Here is a 16,257-nt window from a genome sequence, read left to right on the forward strand (position 1 = left end):
TAAAATAAAAATGAGGGGCGCCCGGGTGGCGCAGTTGTTAAGCATCTGCCTTAGGCTCAGGGCGTGATCCCAGCTTTCTGGGATCGAGCCCCACATCAGGCTCTTCCGCTAGGAGCCTGCTTCTTCCTCTCCCACTCCCCCTGCTTGTGTTCCCTCTCTCGCTGGCTGGCTATGTCAAATTAATAAATAAAATCTAAAAAAAATAAATAAAATAAAAATGATTCCTAATAACAGCTAAACTGACTGCAATTACCTTTTGCTGGGCTCCATGCTAAAGGCTCTCCTGGTGTGTTGACTCATTTAATCCTTAGAATCCCCAGTGAAGTGGGACTTGTGCTCTTGTCACACACGAGAAGACGGAGGCACAGGAAAATTAAGTCACTTGCCCAAGGAGCAGCGCTGAGGCTGGCCATCAGACCTCAGAGCCCCAGGTTTCTTGGAGGGGGCCCCAGGAGGCCGCTGAATGTAAGTAGCAGGAGGGTCCAGGCCAGAAGGAGGTGGGATTAGAATGGGACGTGCCAGCATTGCCAACCTCTTAGTAATTTCCAGGGACAACGTGGCTGCAGGCTTAGGTTCAGGCTAAAATGGGATTGTTTTGTCCACATTAAACCGTTCATCCATCTCTTTACTTAGCACTTACTGAACACGCAATGATATGGCAGACCTGCCCTCGGCTCTGGGGTCACGCAGCTCCAAGCCCTGTCCCTGCCTTCCAGGGGTTCAGAGTTTTCTGGAGAAGCCTGGGATGATGGAAATTAAACATGCAGTCACAGGCTGCTAATCTCATTCCCGTTTTTTGTGACTCTGGAACAGACCCTTTCAAATGCTCAAGGTACCAAGGCTCCGCCCCCAAACACTGAACTCTCTCAAGGATTTAATTGGTGCCTTGGTAGCATTGCAGTTGCTTCCCCTTGCACATTCCGGCCTCTCTGCCTTTGCTTATGTTGTGTCCTCCGGAAGCGGCTTGCAGCCCCTCTCCCGTGTCTAAATCCTCCCCACGGTACTGGGGCTAACTCCGGGAAAGCCGTCTGGATCTCCCAGCAATGCATGCCACATGGGCCTCCATTCTTCTAGGGTGACCAAGTGCTCCAGTGTGCCTGGGATGGAAGAGTGACCTGGTGTAGGGCACTTCGATGGCTGCACAAGGAGTGACTGCCACCTAGCAGCTTAGAACAACACCCAGAGAACTTATACCCACATGACTGGGTAGCTCCAAGTCTGCAAGGCTGAAAATCAAGGGTCTCCCAGGCCAAATCCTCAGCTGGAGGTTCTGGGTAAAAATCCACTTCCAGGCTCATTCAAGTTGTTGGCAGATTTCCGTTTCTTCCAGTGTATGGGCTGAGATCCCACTTCCTTGCCAGCTGCCAGCTAGAAGCCACTCAGCTCCTAGGGGAGGCCGCCCCTATTCCTTGCCAGGTGACCCCCTCCATCTCTAAAGCCTTATTGAATCCCCCTGCGCTTCAGATCTCTCTGACTTCTGTCTCTGACCTCCAAACCCAGATTTAAAGGGCTCCTCTGATAAGGTCAGGCCCACCCAGCTCATCTCTGTGTCTTAAAGTCAACTTCTTTGCACTTGGAAAATCTCTTCACAGCAACACCTACATTTAGTTTGATGCATAAGTGGGTGAGGTTGTGTGTACAGCAGGGGCCAAGAACTTGGGGAGTCATCCTAGAATTCTGCCTACCACATCTGGGATGAAGGCTCTTGGTGCTAAAGCCAGCACTGTCCGCCAGGCAAACTGGGACCGTGTTAGCCTGACGGGTTATCAGCAGAATTGGCTATTCATCTCTCTTCTGTACTTCTGAGCCCAGACCACAGTTCTGCCCTTCACGGGTTCTCGATAAGATGCACTGCTATCTGGGTGGCAAGGTGGCTCATGCTTTTTTTTTTTTTTAAGGTTTTTATTCATTCAATTGAAAGAGAACACGGGAGGGGGGAGGGTCAGAGGGAGAAGCAGACTCCCCGCTGAGCAGGGAGCCTGATGCGGGACTCGATCCTGGGACTTCTGGATCATGACCCGAGCTGAAGGCAGTCGCTTAACCAACTGAGCCACCCAGGCGCCCTGGCTAATGCTTTTCTGCGTGTATTGGGGCCACACCTTGGCAGAGGGGCTGAGACCATGCCCACCAAGCCACACAAAGCTGGGTTTCAATTCTAACTTATTGTGATCTTTGCCTAGACATCTAGATTCGGGGAGCCTCACATATTTTTCCTCTTCTGTAAAATGGGGAGATTAACAATGCGCACCTACTAATGTTGCCAGGAAGAGTAAATGAGATCAGGTACATAAGCATTGAACTCAAGGCCTGGTATATAGTAAGCACCAGTGACACAAGTTGCTATTNACCACAGTTCTGCCCTTCACGGGTTCTCGATAAGATGCACTGCTATCTGGGTGGCAAGGTGGCTCATGCTTTTTTTTTTTTTTAAGGTTTTTATTCATTCAATTGAAAGAGAACACGAGAGGGGGGAGGGTCAGAGGGAGAAGCAGACTCCCCGCTGAGCAGGGAGCCTGATGCGGGACTCGATCCTGGGACTTCTGGATCATGACCCGAGCTGAAGGCAGTCGCTTAACCAACTGAGCCACCCAGGCGCCCTGGCTAATGCTTTTCTGCGTGTATTGGGGCCACGCCTTGGCAGAGGGGCTGAGACCATGCCCACCAAGCCACACAAAGCTGGGTTTCAATTCTAACTTATTGTGATCTTTGCCTAGACATCTAGATTCGGGGAGCCTCACATATTTTTCCTCTTCTGTAAAATGGGGAGATTAACAATGCGCACCTACTAATGTTGCCAGGAAGAGTAAATGAGATCAGGTACATAAGCATTGAACTCAAGGCCTGGTATATAGTAAGCACCAGTGACACAAGTTGCTATTACTGTTATTATTATTAGTGATTATTATCACGATGCCAGATCCATTTGAGCGCCAGCAAGCAGGTACTGCCTCGTGCCACGTGTAGGTGAGGTGCAGAGCAAAGGGCTGTCTTTCCGTCCATTGCCAGTCCCCCTGCACTTAGAAGCATGGAAGGGTTTTCCTGCAGTGGTGTCCTGGCCAACCTAGGTAACTGGGCTCTACTGTGAAAATTCCTTGGGCAATTTAGCGCAAGAAACACCTCTTCCTTCCATTTAAAACTTTTGGGTTGTACGGCAGCACAGATGTTAAATATTTTCTGTGACTATTATTAATATTAGTCGTTAATATGACTCCAGAGGATGGCAGGGGGGGCCGGTAATCCTGAATGCTTTGAACATCTTAGCAGCCTCTCTGGATGAAACGTGCATGTTGAATGTGGCATTTTATGAAATTTAAAAAAAAATCTGCTGAAACAGCCGTGGGGTCCCTGCCAACCAGAGGGATATTGTAGAGCAGTCACTGTACCTCAGGGCACAGGGCCTTTTGGAAAACATCTGGAACCGGCACATCTAACTTCATACATGGCAAATCAAGTATGAAGTTGTTTATTGAGGAATTCCTCAGTTTCAGGGCATTTCATTGTAAAAAAAAGGCGGCCCTTCCCTGCAAACTGGGGCCACGAGGAGCGCACTAAGGGCGTTTTATTGTTTTAATTAAAATAATTTCAACCTTAAATGCTTCTTTACAAGACAACAGGCAGACACAAACAAAAGGCGGACAAACATCCCCTTCTCTTCCTCCTCCTAAAGTACCCAGCTTCAGCTTTAGAGGGGGGCTCACCAGCCTTTGTCCTGGATTCAGCAGCCCAGGTGGTCACACAATCAGCAAACCCATAACAATTGCAGACATTACAATTTTCTACTTCGCTGCCATAAACAAACACCGAGCAATGGGGCAGGGAATGCCTGGAACATCAGCAACGTGAATAGCGAAGGAAGACAAACAGAACTGTGCCCCAAGATTTAGATCAGGCCTCAGGCAGCATCAGAGCTAAAAAGAGAAGAAGCAGCCGCTTCCTCCCTTCCTCCTTCTCCTTCCCTCAACACAAATGTTCCAATGAAGGATCTCCTAATACCTAAGCTTAGCGGAGCTTAGCGAACTGTAACAGGCCCAAACAGGGGCCGTCGTGACCTCCACAACAAATCACTTTGTAATTGCTGGGGAGATGGAGACTTCCCTGGCTCCCTGCCCCTCCTACGCCGTCTGTAGATGACACTGAAGGAATTGAAGTTGAGGGGAAGTTGTCTTTAATTGCCTTTTCAGTTCTGTTTATTTGTGTGGATTCTATTTCCCATCACGAGTGTTATTTTTTGAAATATTCTGAAATCTGTAGGCTGTCCTGTCCTTCTTTCCCACGTCATTTGAAAGAAAGTCCCATCCCCAGATGACTTCAATGTCATTTATAGTAACCTTGTTTGGTGGTTGTCTCTGGCTGTCTATGGGCCAGAAAGGACGTCAGAGGTCCCTTAGCTCACATGGCTAGAGATCAGCACCATCTTGGTGGGTCCTGGACGTACCAAACCAGAACCTGGGGGCTGGCCCAGAAAGTGTGAGCAATCCCCCTGCCCCTCTTCCCACCCTTGGTGAATCTGGTGTGGCTCATGGCTGGATATGCATCTGGGAACCACAGGAGGGCTAAACCGACTTCCCACCCCCTCGTCCCCTATTTGTAGATGGGAAAACTGAGTTCCAGAAAGAGGTCATGATCTGTCCAAGGTCACCTGATTAAGTAGTGGTAGGGGTCTCCTGACTCAGTCCAAGATAGTTTCCAGGGCCTGTCAGTCACCCGGAAAAGTCTCTTGAGGGCTCGCCAGCCACTGGGACATTTCCCCAGCAGCCGTGTGCATGGCCATTCTGACTCCAGGGCTCGGGAATGGCCCCAGAGTGACAGAGTGCTAGCGCACTTTGAATTTACAGGGAAGTTGCCTCTTCCGGCGACCATATTCAGGTCACCAAAATCTCACTTGGAAGACACCCAGCTCCTTGCCTGGCTTGCTCCATCTGGCATTTTCGGGTCATTTCTCTTGTCTGGGGTGTTTGTCTGAGACTGGTTGTTAGAGCTAAATGTGAGAGTCACAGTAGCAATGGTATGGTCACCGGTGGACCCTCTGTCTCTCTTTCTCTCTCTGTCTCTCTTTCTGCTAAAGAGGAGAAAGCAGTGATTCCCCTGGGCCACTAATCTCTGGAGTGCTCTACTCCCTGGGACCTCAGGAGAACCCACAGACCTAGCTTGGGGGCTGGGTGCAGACCCCGGCTCCATGCGCAAGAATGGCCCTCTCGGTCCCAGGCTGGTGCCTGCGGGGAAGTCAGGGGGGCGACTAGGTGCCCTGGAGGGGGACCTCTTTCCCGACTAAAAAACACAGTGAAGTTGGAATCAGTGTGCCATCTCTCTTCAGTTTGTCACCGAGGCCCATGGCGGCCTGGCTGCGGAGAGCAGCTTTCAATCGCGACACTGACCTGAAATAGCTGATTCATAAGTTAGAGAACCAATGGTCTGACTTAGCACTGTGTCTTCTCTTCTTCATCTTCTTGTGCCTTCTCTTCAACTGCTGTCTTCCCTTTTCTCTCCTTTCTTCCTCTCAGCCTCTTTCGTTTCCTCCCTTCATTCTCCAGTGCCATCGTTTCCCTCTCCCTCCTCCTTCCCACTCAGCATCCTCACCATCACCATCATTTCCCTCCCCAGAGAAGGCAAAGAGAAGAAGAAGGGGCGGAGGAGGGGAAGGAGGGGCAGAGGAGGAGGGGAAGGGGGAGAGGGGCTGATCCACAATTTGAACTGCTTAAGCAATGTGATTTTTCTGGAACACCCTCCTGCCACTTTCCATTTGATGTGGGGAAGCTAAGTAGAGGTTACAATCCATTTTGAGAAGAGAGTAAATTTGGTGGTCTCAGCCTTGAGCCAAAATTCTGTCTCCCCTCGCACTCTCAGAGATTGTCCTTTATTCCTGCACTTGATAGCCCTCTGCTGCAGCTTGAGGGGTCTGAGCACCTGTAAGAACCAAAGTGACATCCACCAACTTCTACCCCTAATCAATTCCTTCTCCCACTGTTTTTTAAGCACCGCGATTCCGTAACCCAGGGCTCAGCCTACATTCAGTGCCTTGCTGAGCCATATTGCACAATGAGGGCGGAAGTAAAAACTCAGTAAATAAACACATCCTGTCTTTATTCTAAAATTTAATATTTTCTATATCACAAATGCTTTGCATCAATTTTTATAAATACTGCACGAAGGGGCGCCTGGCTGCCTCAGCTGGAAGAGCATGCGACCCTTGATCTTGGGGTGGAGTTCGAGCCCCACATTGGCTATAGAGATTACTAAAAAAAATAAACTTAAAAAAAAACCATCGCATTGAAATATTTATCTTGATTCCTGAGTTTTTTGACATCCCCTTCAATTTTGCTAGTCTCAGCTTTGCCTGAGCCCCTCCTAACTCTCCCAGTACAATTTAATTGGTGATTGAATCCTAAGTCCTGCTAATTCCACTTTGTAACTTCCTCTGAAAGTCTCTCTCTCTCTCTAAGATTTTACTTATTTATTTGAGAATGAGAGAGAGGGAGAGAGAGAGAGAGGGCACAAATGGGGGAGGGGCAGAGCACGAGGGAGAGCAGACTCCCCGCTGAGTGGGGAGCCTGATGTGGGACTCAATCCCAGGACCCCGGGATCATGACCTAAGCTGAGGGCAGATGCTTAACCGACTGAGCCACCCAGCGCACCCCCTCTGTTCCTGTCTCTTTTTTTCTGCCCTGTCTTTCCATCTCTGTCTTTCTGCCGCACTCTGGTTCGGGCTCGGGCTCTTTGTCTCTCTGTGTCTCTGTCCCTCAATTCCACTGCCACTGCTTCATAGGAAGGCACTGTCACTGCTAGCCAGGACTACAGCAACAGCCCCTCACCCGTCTTCCTGATTCATCCACCCGTGCTCCCTATCAGTCCTTTTTCTCCAGGGATTCCAGGGTGACTTTTGCACACGCAAAGCCTCTATTTGACACCTTCCTGTGTCTGCCCACTGCCAACCAAATTGCATCCACACATTAGCTCAACCCGGAAGGTTCTCCGAGGTTTTGCTGCAGACTTCCCTCCCTCTTTTCCTTCCACTGCTTTTTAATGCATGAATTAGTTGCTTCCCTCTTTCTTGGTTAGGGAGTGTGGGACATAGAGACAGAGGAAATCTAACAATAGATCTCTTGAATGGAGAGATATTTGTGAAAAAGCAGAGTAATGGTCAAATAAGTTTGGAACTGGTTTTCTGTTTCCCCTTCTTGGCAATTCAATATGATTATTAGCATATGAAATCCTCTGAGAAGACGAGATAAAGGAACTTATAATATGGCATTTCCCTAAAATTCATGCATGGAGCCTCTTTTTAACATTCAGAATTAACCTGTTAAGAGAGATGTTTTGCAGAACAGTTTGAGAAACTGAATTGGTCTAAGAGTGAAAAAATTTCAGATGATCGATCTCAAAACCAAAGTTCTAGGGTTGCCACTGGTGTTTCCTCATTTATTCCATTGCTCATGCTTCATGCTATCAGTTCTGAGCAAGCCAAAATGGATATGACATTAAGTTTTTGTCCCCAAGATGTTCACTGGGAAAACTGACAAAGCAATATCATAAGAGAGGTGGTAGTGGTAGGGACAAAGTAAAGGAACACATTCTCCAGGGGAGTCAAAATGACCTTTGAAGAACAGAGCTATTTGAACTAGGTCTGGAAAGAATAAGAGATTGTGGATGAAGAAGGTAAAGAAATATTTTCCGAAGAAAGGGACCAGAGTACATAAAGGGTAGAGAAGGATATCTCGTACCCTGGAAATGGTGACCATAAAGCATGTGATGGCATGGGGTTAGAGGTGGGGAAGAGAAGTCTTGGAGAGGATGAGTCCCACGTTTCACAGTCAAGGGGGCACTGTGTGAATGGTTCCCCCTTGCATTGTGCAGTGTACAGCCTGCACACCTGACCGTGGTGGCCCTGGGGCAAGTGTCAGTGAGTTGAGCAAGGTCACATCCTAGAAGGATGCTAGAGCTGAGACTTTAGACTTGAGACTTTAGACAGTCATGGCCAGGTAACATTGCTTTTCGGTTAACTTCTTTAAACCTACACAATATATGGATTATTTTTAATTTTTGAAAAGTTCAAATGAAATATAAATTCAGAAATAAAAGCCCAAGCCACACCCTTTCTTTACCCTTACCCTAACCACAATCCGATCCTCCTTGACCTGCACCCAGATGACACCTCTCTCAATGTTTCGGTGTATCCTTCTAGAATCTACATGCATGCACTGGTAGACTTATGAATAAGCTAGCTCACAGGTTTTCTACGTGAGTGGGATTATATCCTGCATTCTGTTCTGCAACTTGCTCTTTTCACCTAATGATGGGTTATGAAAAGCTTCCAATCACAGTACAAGTGGAAATTGATCTCGTTCTTTCTAAGGGCTACCGTCCTGGATATTGGGGTCTCTGTCGTGGGGCTTTTGTGAATGGGCACAGCCTTCAGGGGACATTCGTGCTGATTAGTACATGTTCCTGCTGCTCACAGACCTAGTATGTCTCTGGAATGGAATAGATAGTAGTAACAGTGGTTCTGAGTCCTGACAATCAGTGTCACTAGACGACATTTGGAGACATTATTCTGTCGAAGAAGATCCCCCTTACCCTGCCGTAGAGCTGACTCTTGAACAACACAGGCTTGAACAGTGCAGGTCCACTTATACACAGATTTTTAAAATATATATACAGTACAGTATTGGAAGTGCTTTCTCTTCCTCATGATTTTCTTTTCTTTTTTTTTTTTAAAGATTTTATTTATTTATTTGACAGAGATAGAGACAGCCAGCGAGAGAGGGAGCACAAGCAGGGGGAGTGGGAGAGGAAGAAGCAGGCTCCCAGCGGAGCAGGGAGCCCAATGCGGGGCTCGATCCCAGAACCCTGGGGTCAGGCCCTGAGCCGAAGGCAGACGCTTAACGACTGAGCCACTCAGGCGCCCTACTTCCTCATGATTTTCTTAACATTTTCTTTCCTCTAGCTTACTTTATGTAAGAATGCAGCGTTTAATACATGCAACACACAAAATGTGTGTTAATCAACTATTTATCCTATTGGCGGGCTTCCAGGCAACCGTAGGCTGTTCGCAGTTATGTTTTGGGGGAGTCAGAAGTTATATGTGGATTTTTGGCGGTTCAGGTGGTCGGTGCTCCAAACCCGAGTTGTTCAAGGGTCAACTGTATTTTCTTCATATCGCTACCATCGCCTGGAATATCATTTATTTCTCTTCACCGTCTGTCCTGCTCTCCCTTTACCAGAACAGGAGCTCCACGTGGCCAGGGACTCCGTGAATGAATCCCCACGCACCGGAGCAATGCCCCGCACGTTGTGCCCACTCAGAAAAGGTTTGCTGGGTGACTGGAGGCCCCGAGGGACTGGCTTAGTTTGGCTGCCATCTCAGAATCCAGCAGGCTGGGTGCCGTACAAACAACAGAAATGTATGTCTCACAGTTCTGGGGGCTGGAAGTCCAAGAGATGGTGTCTGTTAAGGGCTTGCTTTGGGGTTTATGGAAGCCCATCTTCTCACGGTGTCCTCACATAGCAGAAGGGCTGAGGGAGCTCTGGGCGGCCCCTTTTATTAAAAGCGCTAATCCCATTCATGAGGGCCGTGCCCTCACGACCTCATCACCTCCCAAAGGCCCCAGCCCCTGCTACCATGATGTTGGGGGTTAGGGTTTCAACATATGAATCTTGGGGGACACACTGAGACCATAGCTCTTCTAGGTTTGTAATGTGTGTCTCCAGGGAGATGAAGAAGTTGACGCGAGTCAGTGACCCAGCACCTTGAAGGCGCAGATCAGGCCTGGGTGTGGTGACAAACAGAGATTGAAGACAGTCTCAGGAGTCTTGGCACCAGGGTACAAAGACCTTATCCAAATAACCCTGGGGAATTTAAACAATTCTTTTCATCATTCACTGAATTTCTTTCCAAAACCTTCAAATGCAGAGGAGGAACAAAAGTGGGGAGATTGTTTATGATCTCTGGTCCTTTTTCTTTAACCTTGAAGCTGAGTGAACAAAAACAATGGAGCTCACCCCAGAAGAATGTCGTAAGTTGCATTTGGTTGTTTCACCTAAGTTCATCCGGCTGTTTAAAGCTGAAGGAGGAAATAGATCACGGAGTGGTATTAACAAGCACCGGTTTACTGAGAGTTCGGCCAAGTTCAGAGGGTATTTGACACGCATGGTTTGCCACCCTCTTCTCAGGACCAGGAAAAAGGAACCACAAATATCTCATCACTTCACTAAGCCTTAGTCTCCTCATCTGAAATAGGGTGACAAGACTGACCTTTGGTGTTTGAGGCTGAAACCAGGGGGTAAGTCTGAAAGTGCTGGGTAGACCACCAGGTATTGTACCAAGTGCATCATTGTATCATTATAAAAGGATCTGAGCTCTGCATGGTAAACATGCCATATACCAACAGCAGGGGAATTCACTGAGATGTCCATTTGGAATTAGTTCTTATGTATTTTTCCTTTGCTCGTTCTAGGTAGATAGGTCTTTTGGGTTTCCTTGTTTCAGAACTCCTTGGGCAAAGGGTTGAAAGCAGTTCTTCAAGATAATTCTCCCTCCCTTTCCGGCCTGGCTTTGGCAAAGATTAACCTAGGAAGGAGGCAGCCGGGAAGGCTGGGGAGCAGGAGTAGGAGAGAGAGAATCAGGGGAGTGGGGAGAAAGTGGGCTGAAGAAGTCCTCCCAACTTAGAAGAGACGTGGCTTGGATTCCAGGCTCTTACTCCCCTCTCTCCCAGGGCCCCAGAGTGGAGGCAGAGCCTTGGTGAGCGCAGGAGCCCGCATCTTCTGCAGACGTCACGGCCCAGAAGCAGCAGGTGAGCTAATGGCCTGTATAGACCTTGAGGTGCGAGGACATCAATAACCAGAGGCCCTTACAGCTATTCCACTGGCGCACCTTGGGTCCCTCCTTGTCCTCCGAGTGGGTGCTCCTCCTGCAGCTTCTGGGACGAGCCCCATTCACTTGTGCCTGAGCTGGTGAATTTCTCCACCGACCCAGGGCTGGGCGCTCCTAATCGGAATTAACTTATTTATAGAACAATCATGTGGCATTTCTTTCATGCCCCCAGTTATGGAATAACACCCATTACCTGCTCCATAGAGATCACAATACCAAATAAATGCCTTTGGGCCAGAGTGTTTGGTAAATAGCAACATGTCAAGAGACGTGTCCTGAAAGACACAGTTGACATCAGGAGATCATTGTCCTCTTTTTACCTCTGGCACTAACAAGCTCTGTGACCTGAAGTAAGTCACTTCCCCACCTGGGCCTCCACTTATGTGTTGGTTAAATGAAGGGAACTGGATTGAATTCCGGGTCTGCGTTACTGCAAATTTGGAATGGATTCGGGAAACACGAAATAGTCATGAAACTGTATTCTTAACTAAGGGTGTAGTTTAGAAGCTGTTCGGGTTCTGTTAATTTCCACTTCAAAAGCAATTGACTTTTTGGTAAATCAGCTTCTGCAATTGCAGAACTCAGCCCGAGTGAATGTGCCATTATGTCTGTTAGTGCGGAAGCAACACTGCTTCATGCTCTTGTGGTCTCTCCGTCAGGATTTTGGTCTTCAGGGTAACGTGTGCTTCCTGGGATTTTCATTTAAAAAAAAAAAAGAAAAGCGTCTTTGAAAAAAACCAATCCTCCCATAACCAGCTCATCTTTCACCGGGGCTGGAGCAGTGTAAACATGACCGCATGAGGCTCCGTGTTTATGTTTTCTCAATGACTTCCAGATCAAATTTGCTGTGTTTACAAGATGGAGACACTTTTTCTAACCGCCAGTATTGCAAATTCAGATGGGGGGGTAGGTGGGGGTGATGCCCCAGCTGGGATCTCTCTGCTTCCAGTTATCCTTGTCTCCATCAATGTCTCCATGGATGCCCCAGCAGGCTGAATGCCTCGCTCAGCCGCCTGTAGACCCTGGCTTTTCATACTCAAATTGAACCAACATGCTAGATTATTATTATTAGTTTCGACTTTAAGCCTCAGGCCCAGAGGTAATATTCTGACTACAGAGATAATCTTCCCCGACCCATGCTTGACAATTGCTTTACTTTTTCCTTATGTGTCTCTCAATTTTTGCCTCATCTAAAGCCCATGATCTCATTTTGAAGTTTCGTAAAGTGTTAACCTAACTCCCAGAAGCCCCATGAGGTTTGCGGGTCACCTGTCGTATCCATCGGTGTTCTGCAAACGTGAAGCCTTTGAATCTTTTACCTTGAAATAAATAAATAAATAAATATCTCCCTTTAAAACAAGCATTTCACTAAAATCCCCTATGTTTAGATGTTTAATGCTTATAAGAGATGGCACTTTGACCGTGGAGCTGGCACCCCGACCAGCTGTTGCAACGTCCTTGCAGGGCTGTTGTCAGTGGGCAGCGGGGGCGCACTCTCTGCTTCCTCTCGGGGGCGGGGGGTGGGAGCACAGCACAGAGAGGAGACAGTGGACTTGCCATCAAGAGCCTGAATCACAGTTAGGAGCTGATCCACAGGCAGCAATGCCGGGCCGTGTGACCTTGGCCCAGTCTGACTCTCCGAAGCCCAATTTCCAGTTCTGCCCTTTGCCTCCCAAGGATTAGCTGCAGTACCATGGGACATGCCAGGCATGAAAGGATATTGTACCTAATAAAACACCCCGGAAGGAAGAAGTTCTGGGACCGTCAGGCTCAAGGTTCTCAGGGAGGTGGCTAGGGAAGATTGCTATGCAACTGGAGTATTTGCAAAAACAAGTTACCAAAATTTTTTTTAAATCATTACCGTCGCTGAAACTCAGACCTGAAGTGTCCGGTGTCTCTCCAGCATTCCCGCTTGCCTTTTCTTGGACTCTGACGTTATGGGGGCAATTTCCCTCTCTCTCCGGGTTCCGGTTGTCCTTGTCAGCGGGAAGGCTGGTGGCTGAGGAGCCTTTCAGCTCCGGAGGGCTGCAGTGTTGCTCTGTGGTTCTCAGGCTGGTGTGTAGGAAGATGTGATAGGATGGCAGGCGAGAAAGGGGACTCTCTAGTTACACTTCCATTGCAGGGTTTTTTGGAAATAAATAAGCAAATGAAAATTTTATTACCAGGACATGCAGCTCTAAATCAATTTTAGTGACTGTTCTTACTAGAGGTTTTGATTTCACCCCAAATATGTACTCTTTGACCACCCCTCCCCCTAACACACAGACCACACACACACACACACACACACATACATGCATCATACATGCTTTCTTATTTTTGCTTGCCTACCTTCGTTCCTTCTTTCCTTTCTTCCGCTCTCCCACCTCTCTTACACCCTCCCTCCTTCCTTCCTCCCTCCCTCCCTCCCTCCCCACCTTCCTTCCTTCCTTCCCACCTCCCTTCTTTCCTTCCTTCCTTCTCTTTCTTTCTCTTCTTTCTTTCTTTCTTTCTTTCTTTCTTTCTTTCTTTCTTCTTTCTTTCTTTCCTCTCTCTGTTTTGATTGCAAGTGTCTTACTGTATGCTATTTAAAGGTTTTTTTGAAATTGAGCAACAATATTATATTTTTAAAAGCAAAATAAAAGACTTATAAAGGAAGTAGGCTGTGCTCCTTTGTATTTTCACTATTGTAATCTTGTTCCTGCAACTCACAGGGCAGGGAGTTCTGCTGGCTTTTAACCAAATAATGCCTTAACCTGGATCTGGAGGCGTTTTCATAGTTCTAGCTCTGATGTTGATTGGTGTGTGACCTTGGGACAGTCACTTCCCCTTTCTGGACCCCAGCTGCCTCATTTGGAAAATGAAGGGGTTGACCCGTAGAATCTCTAAGGTGACTTCCAGGCTTAAAACTCTCCATATAGGTGTCTCTCACTTGATAAAACCCCACATCTGAAACAATAAATAAAATCTACCCTCCCCAAGTAGCTTTTTACTTATGAGAAAGGCCAATAAAGGTAAAACCGCTTGTATTATACAAATGAATTTTGAAAAAATAACTGCTTCATTTTAGAAATAGTTTGATTTACATGAGGCACTTCAAATTCTCTTATACCTATAATTGATAAAATTTTGTCTAGTTGGACATTTCAGGGATGGTTCTTTATCCCTTGCCGCTGACCCTGCCACATCCATCAGACAAATTCAGCAGAAACACCCCCGTAATGTTCAGCTGAAATCTCTAATGGCTGTGATCAAATCAGGCTTAATGTTCGCTTTGGCGAACAGTCACTTGGAAAGCATGTGTTGCTTTCTCATTATCATTTTATTTCTGCCATTAGCCACATTTAAGACCATAAATCACTACTAATATCTTTTCACAATGAAGGTTAACCCTTTCACCTCAGAGAGGATCATCATGACGAGGAGGTGGGCCGTCATGGAAGGAGGAGGGGACACGGAGCAAAGGGAGCATGTGGGGTGTGACCTTGGGTAAGTCACTTCCCTCCCTGGGCCTCAGTTTCCTTATATGTAAATATGGGGTGTGGCTAGGTCTGGCGCTGATGTACGGGGTTGATGTACAATCATCTCAGCAGTTCTCAGAGAAAGTTCTCCCTCCCAGCATTTCTGATGACTGCCCCTCCCTCGGTTTACACCAGGGGGTGGCAGACACACTCATGGGGCCCTTCCACTTTAGAAGGGAAACGTGCTTCCTCAGACCTGGGAAAGCCACCGTAAGGCAGAGAGCTGGGGAGTCGGCAGGCAAGGGCTTTGTCTGTGAGCTTCTTCCCAACAGCCTCAGCCCCAGTGCCTCTGGGGTGAATCGAGACCTGGTGTTCCTATTTCGTGCTGCAAGAACAGGGACACATCTGTGGGTTGGTGGGTCTTGGAGGCCTGGCGGTCCTGGGCAACTGGCCAGGCCAGAAGGCTCAACATCCCTTTACTGGTCTAGGGAGGGGCTTCCAAACTTTCAGAGACACCGACGTCCTTCTAAAAATGAAACGAAACATGGAACACGGTGTTTAGGACCAAGAAAAGCAGGCCCTAGCTGCCAGACCTTTACTTTGCAGGTTCACATGTATGACATTTATTGTAAACGCCACGAGAGATTGGTGGTTGTGACGAACACAAAATTTTGAGACTGGAGAAGATGGGTGACAGTGGCTGTCCTGCCAGCCTCTGCCTCTGCTCAACGGCTGTGATTTATTTTGTTATGTCGTTTCCTGGTTGCAAATAGGAACCTTTTTCTGAGGATGGCCCTGCTGCCGGGGGACACCCCTCCAGTATACAGAGAGTGCAAACGTTTTGTTCTGAGGTTGACCCTAAAATGGATTCCCTTTCTTTGAGTGGTCGGTGATGGGGTCAAGGAGTATCACTCCTGCAATCGGATGCATAGGATTTCTTGTTTTGCTTTAAGTATATTTCTAACTATATCATAAAAATATAGATTTATGGTCTAAAATATAGATTATGGCCCTAACCCAAGGGCCTCCTGTGGTTTCGTATTCCCTTGACAGAATCTTTTTCTAATGCTCTAGGCTCCCTTCAGCAGGCTCCAGGCCTCACCCGGGAAGATGTTTGGGGCCAGCGTGTGAGGGCAAGTGCAGCGCTCCCTCCCCTGGGACCATCATGGTGGTCTTCAGACCCCTCCAAGGAGAAGGCGAGTCCTCGATATGGCTGGAAGGTTCCTGAAGCTGCGTTCCCCACACCCCCATCCTGCCCCTAGCCAGTCTCTTTCCAGGGCCAACCCTAGAGCTTCTGGACTTTATTTTTAGTAATAAAGCCAATATTTCCATAATACTCCAGGGTGCCAAGTTGTCTATTAGGCGCTGTGGGGACATAGGGATGAATCGGCCGGGGCCAGGCCCCTGCCGCTAACAGTCAACAGAGATGTCAGCTCCTCGGCCGGTTTATCTGAAAGAGAAGCTGGGTTCTTGGTGCTCCTCATATATTATTTTCAGCATCGACTCGGCTTGTCTCAAAGACCTTTTGATATTAATAACTTTTTTAAGTTCCAGTAAGATCTAGTTAAATGTTCACATTCTTCTGCCCCCGCCCCACTCCCACCTCTGAGGTGGGAGACAGCACCCTTCAGGCCTTCCGCTCATGATGGATGGCCCGGCTCTCACTTTGTATTCCTTGGCCTAGGGTTTCGATGCTAGATTGTTTCAAAATGGCCAGAAGCAGTCAGCATGTGGTGTCTCCAAAATCTCGGAGACACTAGGTCCCATGCTGGTAATAGCATACGACTGAAGGAATTATTTTAAAAAAGAGAATTTTCTGCTGTTAGTCAAGGCTGAAGACTTTGCTTCTCGGGCAGTGAGGGATAGAATCCCAGGAAAGCAATTCTGTGAAGGAAAAGAAGGAGAATGTCTTGTTTACAGCCATGTACTCCTTCTCCCGTCCCAAAGGGT

The 16,257-nt window shown here is 47.7% G+C and overlaps 1 long non-coding RNA gene across 21 annotated transcripts in view; it reads left to right on the forward strand.

The window, feature by feature from the left end:
- The window catches only part of LOC105239525, a 49,825-nt gene extending 34,182 nt beyond the window's left edge, over positions 1 to 15,643 (forward strand). For 16 of the 21 annotated variants that reach the window (XR_004625631.1, XR_004625630.1, XR_004625625.1 and 13 more), the window contains 3 exons: positions 9,219 to 10,787; positions 14,232 to 14,335; positions 15,382 to 15,643. This is a non-coding gene — a long non-coding RNA (uncharacterized LOC105239525). The remainder of the gene's footprint in view (positions 1 to 9,218; positions 10,788 to 14,231; positions 14,336 to 15,381) is intronic. The other 5 variants (XR_004625645.1, XR_004625638.1, XR_004625644.1 and 2 more) reach the window with 3 other exon arrangements.
- The last annotated feature ends 614 nt before the right edge of the window (positions 15,644 to 16,257 follow it).

This window comes from Ailuropoda melanoleuca, chromosome 1 (assembly GCF_002007445.2).
Source record: "Ailuropoda melanoleuca isolate Jingjing chromosome 1, ASM200744v2, whole genome shotgun sequence".
Classification (NCBI taxonomy): Eukaryota; Metazoa; Chordata; class Mammalia; order Carnivora; family Ursidae; genus Ailuropoda; species Ailuropoda melanoleuca.